Source organism: Pelobates fuscus, chromosome 3, assembly GCF_036172605.1.
Source record: "Pelobates fuscus isolate aPelFus1 chromosome 3, aPelFus1.pri, whole genome shotgun sequence".
Classification (NCBI taxonomy): Eukaryota; Metazoa; Chordata; class Amphibia; order Anura; family Pelobatidae; genus Pelobates; species Pelobates fuscus.
Genome location: NC_086319.1, coordinates 53,168,282 through 53,181,057, shown reverse-complemented (window position 1 = coordinate 53,181,057; position 12,776 = coordinate 53,168,282). Strand labels below are relative to the sequence as shown.

Below are 12,776 nucleotides of genomic sequence, written 5' to 3'. Positions count from 1 at the left end.
GCTAGACAACAAAATGCCCCAACATAAATGGATTGACTGGTACTGATGCACAAGGTGTCAATGCCCAATCCTTGGGAATGTTAGGCCGATGACTCCAGGCAACGTAGTATGTAAAACAGAGTATGAGTTAATAGGTACCTTCTTCAGGTATAATATGATGCATGCAATTACCGAGTATGACATTTTGTGCACTGTTCAATGTCCGCAGAGTATATTGGAAAATTTATTTTGTTCCTGTTGTCCCACTGATTTCAGTGTAAACACCGTCTTCTTTGCTGTACCCAACTAACTACCTTTGACTCAATAAAAATTGTCAAATTGAAAATAAATACCAATAATAATAAAAATAATATTTTAAGATTTTAAGATTAATGTTTTAAGATTTTTTTCTTCTTCTTTAGGAGTTACCAAATCAGTCTGTTGAGGAGATAAAACCTGAGATTTCCAAAGCTCCCAGACAGCTTCATCCAGTGTTTTGGTTTCTCACGTCCCCGTACGGTCAGGGAGATCAATAACCAGAACTGGCCTAAAAAACCTGGGAAATACGTGTTATATGAACAGCGTTTTACAATCGTTGTTCATGGCGAAAGAGTAACTTCTCCTTTCGAGTTTATATGTTTATGTGAGAATCCGACTAATCTGTGATTAAATTAGATTCAATCTGTGATTAAAAAAAGAGCCAGAGGGGGCGGAGCCTGACCTCGGAGCTGCACAGACGTGCATGCCGCGAGCTCCTGCCGAGCGGGCGGAATTCGAGGCAAAATCGACAGCTACTGACCTCACAGCACAACCAGGGTGCTCTACCCACACTGGGGGAGCACCGCTGAACAAGATGATACCTCACAGATGCCCGTCGGAACCGGGTAGCCGGCACGCCGCGTGCGGCCTAATGGCGATGGAGCTGGGGGGAGGCGGCCGCTCTCCCCAGGGCCAGACCCAACAATCGACGCTGAGGGTCTCCTATCCCCCCCCCTTTGGACCGGTGGGGGTTATCCCGGTCCGCCCTGGAAGCCCAGCTCCCTCCCGACCGCCACTGCATACCACGCAAAGCAGACACGTGGCGGAGCCCAGACCACACAAGATGGCGGAGGCCCCTATACAGACATCTCACAACCCCAGCCAAATGCATGGAACAAATCTCGACTACTTTGACTCCAGGCTGGAGGCAATCTTTCAAACCTTCTGGGACAAGCTGCAGGCAAGAAACACAATCACCCACCACACAGGAGGTATGCAGAGAGGCCCACTGGGGTTGGCGGGAAAACTTCCCATGGGCGGGACACTCACCCTGGCAACGCAATATGCCATCCACCATACCCCCAGGCAGGGAACTCACCCGCCGCATAGACCGCAAAAGCAGAAGATTACTCACCACAAGCAGCGCCAAACACCCAGGAGACCTGGTCACACCACCTCTGGAAAGGATCCTGTAATCCCACACCTGAGGAAGACCTGCAAGGCCAGTCGGAAAACGACACAGCTTCATACCAGCAAGCCTGCCAGGTTCCACTGCCTTCCACGACACCCCATCGATCCGATGAAAACAGGTGCAAGGCGGATCAGAGCCCTACCCACGGCTGGCATCGGGTGAACTAGGACACAACCGCACCGCACCGCACCCATGCTCCCCTAATTTACCACTCCGAGCTACAACAAGCGAGGGGACAAGGATACCACATGGTACATGGGGCTATCGCCCATAAAGGTGCAACGCTACGAACTAAGACTACCCGGTATTTGCTTTCCACGACTTGTTCCTCTTGAACTCTGGCCTGCCCTGCCTGGACTTATAGCTTTATTACTGCTTTTTGTTTTTTCCTTTTAATTATGTTTCCCTCTCTTTTAGTATCCTAATAAGGTCTCCTGAATCCCTCCTGCATAGATGCAAATGTATGCCACTCATAACTCTTACCTCACATGTTGCGGTTACTTTTGTTTCTTCCCAGGGAGAAGTAATGTTAAATCTGCACCACCTTAGAACTAGGCAGTATAATTGTAAGCTAGAGAGCCCAGGAGACGTAGTCACACGCTTTAGTAAATGCGCCCTAATATGCAATGTCACTGTTTAGAGTCGGTTACCATGTTCTGCCATTTTGACACCTGAAGTTATTTTTGCATAACCTACAAACTGAGCATGTATGTGTATACTATAGTTTCAAAATACTTACCCTTGATGTCAGTTTATATGCCAGTTATCTGATTTATGTTGCCAGCTTACTGACATAATCGACATTTCACTATCAACGTTTAACTATGAGCCAAGCATGACTAATATACATAAAAATTGTGCAGTCTAAATCTATGTCTATTAACCTAGAATCGCAGGTATCTGCTGTTGTGGCAATGCCTGTGTGTATGTACTCTCTATGCACACCAAAATAAAGAATTAAAAAAAAAAAAAAGAGCCAGAAAAATCGAGAGAGTACATTTGTAACAAGGGTAACCCCAAGGAGAAATGTAATAGAACAAAGAAAGAGTGTACCTCTGAGGGAACTAGGAAAATGGTATCGTGTATATATGGAATAATATAAGTTCTAGGGTAGCCAGTCTCCTTCCAGACTAAATGCTAAACTATAATCTCAAAATACTAAAAATAATAAATAAATAAATGCTATTGAATTAATATACTAAAAACTCACAATAAACTCAAAGTGCTGTAAGTGACCATGTACATAAATAGGAGCTATGTCTGCAAGTGTATAGGAGAAATAGTATTATAAATTCTGTGGTAACCCCCAGTGTATATCAGAGTGTGGTTAGCACTTCAATAAGACTAATAAATTCTAGGTGGCACTATGCACTAAATAGTCTGTAACTATCAGAAAACATATTTATAGAGAGTAGCAATTACAAGGTGTATCTAGATAAACCCCCGCCTCCCCCCCCCCCCCCCCGTGCCTTCGAGGGCACCTGTCTCTACTCCCCATAAATTAGTACAACTATTACTAATCCCTAAGAAACATAATAGCTAAGTGACACAAGTGAAATACAAGATAAAAAGTAGCGAGGTCGATAGAGGCTGTAGTGGGTGCAGGAAGAAATAGAGGCTCTGAAGTGGGGTCAGGGAGCATAGGAACTGTGGTGGGTGCAGGGGGGCTGAGGTGGGTACAGGTAGGGATAGAGCCCTAGGTGGGTGCAGGAAGGGGAAGGGCAGTAGACGATATTTACAAGGAGCGTACTGGTACTATTTCTGTCAGACTGCTAAACCCTATTTTCAAAGTACTCACAGGCCAGGAGCTCTCTGCAGATTCTGCAAGAGAGGAGGAGAGCCAGGAAGTGACATCACTTCCCATTCCCAGACTCCGCCTCTTCCCTTCACACAAAGCACCGCAGAGGAGAGCATGGAAAAGACCTGGCAAGAACTGAATGATTGCTGCCAGGTCTCACCGAGAAGGTGGGGGTCATTTACTGTGTGATGGGGTGCAAGAACCCCGTAACCTATCGCTGAAATATGTGAGGAATTATGTGAGCATGGCTGTCCAGCCGGACCCCTGACTGTCTCGGGCCCTCTGCCCATGATTGATCTTCCCAAGTGGTCAGTCTGCCCCAGACAGTGAGCATTATAATCTCTCTCCGATGCAATGTATCCAGCACAATGACACTGAGGGGCATTTTGTACGTATGGCAGACCATGAGTCCTTTACTCAGCTGGCTACAAAAAAACCTACTGACTGCTTAAAGTCAGATTATAGTCACCAGAACAACTTCAGCTCAATGTAGACATTTTCATGCAAACACTGTCTTTTCAGAGAAAAGGCAGTGTTTACATTAAAGCCTAGGGACACCTCCATTGGTCACTCCTCAGATGGCCACTGGAAAGCTTTGGATTGGCTGAGATCAGCAATTCCGAATCGGGGCAGGGCCAGCACCGGCAGGCCTGCGCGGACCTGGAAAAAAGGTAAGTTTTTCCACTTTCTAAGGGGTAGGGGCAAGTCACCTAAATGGTGATTTTAACACTATAGGGTCAGGAATACATGTTTGTGTTCCTGACCCTCTAGTGTTCCTTTAATTTAAATTGAAGGAGATTATACAACTGAAGCATACAAGATACAGCGTACTCGCTCATCCACTAATCAGCAATTTCAAGTTTCACAGCATATAATAGTTTTATTTAAAAACTCCACCGCTAGGCAAAAAATAATGGGGGTTTAGTTACAGTATATGATCATACCTCACATAAGCCTGCCACAACATCAATGTACCCCATTCTTGGCAGGTCCTTCTCTAGCATTATACAACTATACAACAGGAGCACACTGACCTATGTGTGAGGGTTAATATATAAAACTGTTAATTTGTCTACTTCTATGAAAACATACAGTTTTTACCCTTTGTTTAATCGGGCATCCTTTAGTGCAAAGTCTATAAATCATGGTCTGATTTTCAGCTTTAGGAGACGAGTGTTGTCCATGAATTTGAAAGGATGCGATTCGCTGATGAAGAAATTGCAACGGCTTTTCAAGATCTTGGCTTATTCTCAGGTATGCTTTTATCAATGGAAAAACAATGGGGGCAAATGGCACATACAATAACTATCTGTCCATGTAACAGAGGAAAACAACAGAACACAAAATGGAACTTTCCTGTTACACAAAATAATATTTCCTGATCAATCATGGCAGCATTTACTCATGGGTTAGCTCCTCCCCTTACAGCAGAAAGGACAGGAAATAGAACTCTGAAACTGGTATAAATAGATCCTCCCCCTTCCCATCAGGCAGTTTCACTCATATAATCTTAATATGGGTGCAGGCACAGTGTCACTGTATATAGCAGATGTTGGCTATGTATGATTACTGTTTAAACAGACTCAGTATATGTATCTGATATATCTGTACATAAGGTGCTGTTAGAAACACCCACAAGGTATGTGATTCCTATATTCTGTATGCAGGTTGGTATTAATATATAACCCCAATTTATTCACAGCCTTGGTAGATTTAATATATCCAAATATTCTAAGGTCTGTTTTGCGCTTTAATGTAATACAGCCCATTCTAGCAAAATACAAATACCCTGTTGTACTGGGTAAGTAACTATTGCTTACTGTGGATTTTCTATTTCAGTTTTTAAATGAAGTGGAAAAGGAAACATACTGCTTTTGGCTTTGTATTAGATTCCTTCTCCCACAGGTGTTTCAGGATAAGCTATTAACACAGTTTATCAATTCAGATAGATTGCAGGTGTTACTGAACCTGTCTGAGTGCCTCTCCTAGGAGAGAATGAGACCTAATTTCCAAAATGGAGCATGGTAATGTTTAACAAAATCAATGTTTCTTTGTGTGCACACACCTATGTATTTATACATGAGACCATTCCATAGAAGTGTTTCTATTGCCAGGTATCATCTCCTCTCTGATCAAGATAGGGAATGTTTTTTTTTTTTTTTTATTCAAGTTTGGTGGCAGGGTTAACCTTCAGATATATGCTGATTACTAATGCACAGCTTAGTAGATCATACTGGTTGCAGGAGCACAAATTGGGCTATTAATTGATCTCATAAGTAGGTAACTCTGAAACAATTACCTGACTGTTTTTTTCTGTTATATTTCTTTTCTTTCTAAAATCGAATTTACCTGATTTAAAAGCTGTTCATATTGGCTTTTTCTTTCACCTGGTCATAACTTTACTATCATTTTATTTTTCTGCAAGCTTCTGCTCTGAAAAATTCACTACTCCTGGTCTGGTTTATACTTTTTATTCAGTATTCTCTTTTATTCCTTGGGGACCTGTAAGTTTGGCAATCCCTTGAGTATATGTCAGGGGTGGCATGCTTTTGGTTCTTAAGGAGTTAATGTTCAGAATTTTATCACAGATTCCCCTGTTGTGAAGGGGGACATTATAATTTCCTTTCTGCAATAAAAGGTATTATTTTAGGCTCATATGCTCCAGGTAACTTTGATGCTGTGTATTGCAAGTATTTTTAATTGACATTGGAAGGTCTTTCCAGTCCCCAGACCATTCTACTAGGTTTACTATTTCAGGTAAAATTCACCTGCTACCAGAACAATAGAGGAAATCCCTGAACCGGTAGTTCCATTATGGACCTCTCTTCTGATATCCATGGGGATTCTTCTAGGTGTCCTTATATCTGGAATTTGCAACCAATTTGTGACTTCAAATGGTTGATTCATCCTGCAAAATTTAATGTAATGCAGCTGGTTGATGACAAACATTTGACTGATATGTTTTTACATGGTCTCTGTACCTAGATCGGTATCAGTTATGGTCACTCCTAACATTGCGTTGATTTAATACTTGTGGATTATATGCTTGGTTTGGTGTTGATATCTTGCAGATATAACAAGCTGCTTACCACCATAGGCTCTGCCATAAGTACTTCATCACTAACTGCAGATAAGGTAAGAGGAAGTATGCGGTTGTTTGTTCTCATAAGGATAACTGAATATCTTCTACTATCCTGCTTATTATGTCTGTTGCCACAATGTATGATGTGCCTATTGCATATCTCCTACTCATGTTACACAACAGTCTCTAATAAATGTGAATATACTGTTTGGCATAATCTGTACTACTTATATTTTAATAGTTGCCACAAATTCTATGGTTCATACCGATATTTTTTCATCAACTAATCTGTATATGATTCTTTTTGCCTTTGCCTAGTAATGTTATTGGTTTATACCTCTCCTGTAACTGAACATTAATGTATCAATTCATCCACGGTGTATTGTTGTGAGTCTGATTTTGCAATGTATATATTCATTGTTGCAGTGTTTTTATAACCGGCTCTTATTTGTCTACTAGGCTCTGCCTCTTTCTGACAGGCAGATATTGATTTGTTTCCTGTATCTACAGGTAAGTCAGTGATATCCCTTCAAGTAAGTGATATCCACATAAGTCCATCCCTACAAGCGCGCTGTCTTGGCGTCATACTTGACTCTGGTCTCACCTTTGAGTCTCACATCCAGTTTGTTGCCAAGTCCTGTAGGTTCCAACTCAAAAACATAGCCCGCATCCGCCCCTTTCTTACGCAAGATGCTACCAAGGAGCTTGTCCATGCTCTAGTAATTTCCCGCATGGATTACTGTAACCCTCTCCTGATTGGTCTCCCCAAAAGCCGTACTGCCCCGCTACAGTCTGTAATGAATGCTGCAGCTAGACTGATTTTCCTATCCAGTCGGTCCTCTCACACCTCGCCCCTCTGCCAGTCCTTACATTGGCTCCCTGTATCCTATAGGAGTCAATTCAAAGTGCTAACCCATACATTTAAAGCACTGAACAATTCCAGCCCCTCTTATATCTCTTCACTGATCCAGAGGTATGCCCCTCCTCGTACCCTCCGCTCTGCCCGCGACCACCTCCTGACCGCTGCTCGCACCCGTACGGCCAACTCACGCTTGCAGGACTTCTCACGGGCGGCTCCTCTCCTATGGAATAACTTGCCTACTGCCATCAGACTCTCCCCTAGTCTTCAATCATTTAAGAAGGGCCTTAAATCCCATCTCTTCAGGAAAGCGTATGGCCTCCCAGAGTAATCTCTCCCTTACATACCTGTCCCTATGGAATAGTGTTTTGCTCTCTCCTCCAGCTCTGCTTCACTCCTACTTGATATTTCCTATCCTAATGTTTCTAATACCCCACCTCCTATAGACTGTAAGCTCATTTGAGCAGGGTCCTCTTCAAACTATTATTCCTGTCAGTTTTCTTGTAATTGTCTTATTTATTGTTACATCCCCCCCCTCTCAAAATATTGTAAAGCGCTACGGAATCTGTTGGCGCTATATAAATGGCAATAATAATAATAATAATAATAATAAGTAGTTCACTAGGCAAGAGGACGTAATGTGAATTGTCTTTAATAAATACATCCAGAAAATAGTGGGATTCTCAGTGTAATTCTCCCCCTGTTTAATAGCATGGTGTGACTGTTCTCATCCAACATTATCTGCTTGTTCCAGTATGATCTCTGGAGGTTAATCCTTTTGTTAAGGTTCTGATTTACTGATGCCATCCATTTGGTTTTAAATTTACATCAGAGAAGGACATTATCCTTTCTTGTTGACATAATAGATCTATAATTTCTAGACCTAGCCTGGCTTTCATGGAGGTTCTCTACATTTATTTTTATTTTAATCCATCACAATATGGGTTCCTTATTTCTTACGAGAGTTTGTCTAGCCTTGTTCCTTCTCTAGACTAGGCTGTCAGGGCCTTAATGCCTATTTGGCTCTATATTTATTTGGGATATTTCAGACATTTTAATGCCAGGTGGTTGCTGACCTTGTAGCCTCTAGGGTAAATTAACTTGTCTGAGCAGATTTTTATGACAATATCCTATTGATTACTTGTTTGGCTTTTTTAAAGTCTTCTAAGGTTTATAAAGCTCAATAATGGTTTTATAGCAATTAGCTGTTTTTGAACTCTGTCCCTCCCTCGATATATACTGCTTGGGTATTCCCCATGAGTAAATGCTGCCATGATCAGGAATATGGAAAATGGTTTCATACTTACCGTAGTTTTTCTTTTCCTGATCATTATACATGGCAGCATTACGTTCCCACCCATATACTATAAGAGTTGTGAAACTAGTTACAAAGACTGCCTGATGGGAAGGGGGAGGATCTATTTATACCAGTTTCAGAGTTCTATTTCCTGTCCTTTCTGCTGTGAGGGGAGGAGCTAACCCATGAGTAAATGCTGCCATGAATAATGATCAGGAAAAGAAAATTACGGTAAGTATGAAACAATTTTCCATAATACAGACACTAGTTAATATGCAGAATTAGATTTAAATAGCAAACAATATGAAAAACGTATTACAAGTGGTAAGATTTATCAAGGTGCAAGACGTAGTCACCATTGTCACTAGTGGAACAGTAGGCACATCCCACTGGTGATTGATCCCTTTTACCGTTTTGCCCATTTCACGTCACAGCATTTTGAACAGCTCTTCCATTGAGTCAATAGAGTTGCCTACCAAACAAACAAGAAAAATACAGATTCTTCTTTATATGTTAATATCCATTTCCCAACCCCACTAAAAGTAACATTGGCATTTTCCCTCTTCTCTAATCAGCGAGAAGCATATTCTCCATTGAAATTTTTCAATGCGTCTCGTCCACCGTGGTTTAGTTCTTTCTCCCAGGAAGACAGTTCTGAATATCTTCGATTCCTTTTAAACAGGTAATTAAACAATTCTTATATCCTGATTATTTACTTAGTACTAAATGTATACTGTAATGTTAAACATGGTATTAAATTATAAAAGGAACAGTTTCTCTAGAGTAGCAAACCTGCTAATGTCCTGAACAGTGGGCAAGTAAGAGAGTAGGTTACACAGGGCACTGTGCCTTTAAAAGGGCTGTCTGAGTGCTTGTTTCCTCAAAGCAGACCATGCAATACAACCCCTATTGCCCCCATACACACTACAACCCCTATTTACCCCCTCCCATACATGGCAATTCCAAATAAGGATACCAAATTAGGGAGCCATCTACTATTATCTACTGCTATTATCTTCCTTTTAATTTTAGCTATAGAGATGAAGGCTGCTGTCCATCCATTCACAGACATAGCATCTGGTCCTTGTACAGAAATAGGTTGCTGACCCATGTTATAATGCCTCTAACTCAAGCTTTGCCTAAGGCCTCTGAAAGTATAGATTCACCTCTGACTACAATAATAATAATTAATAATATAGTTACGTAATCTTTTTAGTTTTGTACGGGGATGGAGCAACTCAGAAACCTCTCAACACTAAAGACTTGGGGTGGGGAGGAATGTCCCCTGCCTCCATCTCCAGCCCTCCTCTGTAAGCCAATAGTAATAAAATACCCTTTAGCTAGAACTGCATCAACCAAATGAAATATACATTATTTTAAAACCAATTCTTTTTTTAAGGTTATTGTTGGGTATGATTCATATTAAATATATGTTTTTTTTTTTTTTTTTTTTTTTTTACTTTTTATGTTAGCTTGCACGAGGAAGAGAGATTACAGCTTCTATCTTCAGAGACTACCGCCGATGCTCTGCCTACAAAAGTTCCACCTAAGGAGGCATCACAAAGCACAAGCTGGGTGAAAGATAAAAAAACTGTTATACAAGACATGTTTGAGGGAAAGCTAAAAACGAAAATCTTCTGCCAAACATGTCAATTTATTTCCCTGAAGACAGAAGCTTTTACAGACCTTTCACTGGGATTTCCAACATCATCCAGTGAAACTGGCAATAAAGAACACCAGGAAAAGCTTTCAGTCAACGACATGTTTAGCCATTTCCTAGCACCAGAAATTCTTGATGGAGACAACTGCTATCAGTGTGGAAACTGTGCTTCCCTCCAGAAAGCAGAGAAGACCGTGCAAATTACGGAGGAGCCAGAATACCTCATTCTAAATTTGCTAAGGGTTTTCCTATGATCCAGAGCGCCACGTGAAGCGCAAAATATTAAATCCAGTGTCTATTCCACCAGTACTGAAGTTGCCCGTGGAAAGATCTATCTCTCTCTGGACACTGATATTTCTGGTGCTGGTGAGAATAAAGGTATTGAGCCGACATCAGTTGCGATCGACGCTGTACCCAACGACAAGTGCCTTATGTTTTAAATTCTGTTGTGGTGCATTCAGGAGCAACATCTGAAAGCGGCCATTATTATTGCTATGCCAGGGACATCAGTTTATGGTCTGTAAAGCCTGTGAAGAGTTCCTCCAAATCTTCCCCAGCCACCTCTGTGTCTAGAAGTGAATCCTCGTGGAATCCCAAAGAATGGCTTCGCTTTAATGACACCAGCGTTACCTTAACATCCCAACGCTATGTATTAAACACCAGTCTGCGGTCTCCAGAGGACTCTGCATATATATTAATTTATAAAAAGCAGAGCTGTGGGAAACAGAAGCAATCAAAACGCGTGAAGTCAGGTTAAACTGGAATTTTTCAAACCAAAAGCTTAGGAATGTCATCATTAAAATTAACAAACATTATTCAAATATGTTAAAGTATAACATTTATTTGTAACAATCCTGAGTAGTAATTTTTCTGTGTGTGTGTATGTATATATATATATATATATATATATATATGTGTGTATATATATATATATTTTTATAAAAAACATTTTAAGTTCCTTGCACTCAATGAAGTGAAAGGGTGCTTCAAACAAAGGGTAGGTTGTGTAGAAAATATGAAGAAAGGTGAGCACTCAGTCTTTTGAAGAATTGAAAACTTGTACGTTTTGAAGATGCATGAAAAAGAGTGACTTTTCAGTCCATGTACTGGACTTTCCTCAGGATCAAGAACAATGACATTTCTTCATTATTTTTATATATATATATATATATAATAAACAATACACAAGATCCAGCGCACTCTCCTATCCACGAAACAGCAACTTCAATGTTGACAGATTTTATTAGTTTGTAAAAGTTTTTTTTTTTTTAAAAACACCTAATCTAGGCAAAAAAAATGGGGATTTAGTTACATTATATGATCATAAAAAAACAGTATGTGCTGGCACTCAATTAAGTGTTAGGTGCCGGTATTCGAGGTATAACCCCACAAAAAAACTCCAATCAATATCATACATAAATATGAATACCGCACTCAATCAATGATGTTAAGTAATAATTAAACCTATGCTTAATTTCATAGTATTTATTGAAGAGCTTATAAGAATAATTCATAAAGATAATGGTATTTCATCAAAGTAACACATAATTCATCTTATATACACCAACTATGTACAAATGTCTATCTAGACACAGTATCCTCCTATGTGCAATGAATAGTTCAAAAAGCGTAAAAAAATGGAAATAATGAGAAGAATGAAAAAAATGAAAAAATTTTGAAAAAAATGAAAAAAAGAGAAAGAAAAAATGTGAAACAAAATACAAAAAATGAGAGAAATGGAAAAAATACAAAATACTAAAGTCCTGATAAATAACAGTCCAGTATATAGTGCACTATATGTTTGCCCACTATCTGTGGGTTGGTCTCACCAATGTCGTCTACTTCTTTATGTTGTATCCTGTAGGAAGATGCTGTAGTCTGTGAAAGATGGTCTGAATGGAAGGGATGGAACGAATTCCTGATGGTAGAAAAAGTGATCGCCACCCTGTATCCGCTGGTGGCTGATCAAACCTGTTGTAATGAATGAAGTCAATCGGCAGTATAAGGCTCTGTTAGAAGTGAATTGAAGTCACTCGTAGGGCTTTCCTTGTGAATGGGCATGGGCTGCGCGCTCGGGACATATGCGTCCCTTCGATGGCCCCAGCACGGACACTGGGGCCATCGAAGGGACGCATATGTCCCGAGCGCGCAGCCCATGCCCATTCACAAGGAAAGCCCTACGAGTGACTTCAATTCACTTCTAACAGAGCCTTATACTGCCGATTGCCTATGATGACGTGCGTCACTTGTCACATGTGAGTAACCTAGTTGTAACAATGGCATTGTGGATTGCGTTCGGAACAATTGGTTTGTTTACTGAGGCATGTAATGCATTTGTCCTCGCACCCTACGAGTTACTTCCGACAAGACAAGCATAAGCACAGATAGAAAGAAACCTTACACTCTATAAACCAGTGTGTCTAATATTAGTCAAGTGAATATAAAACATTTAGATTCTCGTAAAACTACTAGTTGCCCAGTTATTTCTCATTGCTAGGTTGGCAGGTAGCATGAAAGCAAATTCTGCATAGACACAACTGTCCATCAAGACGTTTGTTCAGCCAGGGAACCACAAAATTAGTGAATTGCTCTTCCTTCCTTATCGAAAAATAGAAAAACATTTTACACTGCAAAAGGTGACTTGTGTAGCG

The 12,776-nt window shown here is 40.6% G+C and overlaps 1 pseudogene; it reads left to right on the top strand.

Annotated features, from left to right (window-relative positions):
• Nucleotides 1-538: 538 nt before the first annotated feature.
• LOC134601602 (ubiquitin carboxyl-terminal hydrolase 38-like) lies at nt 539-10,882 on the top strand (annotated as a pseudogene).
• Nucleotides 10,883-12,776: the final 1,894 nt, after the last annotated feature.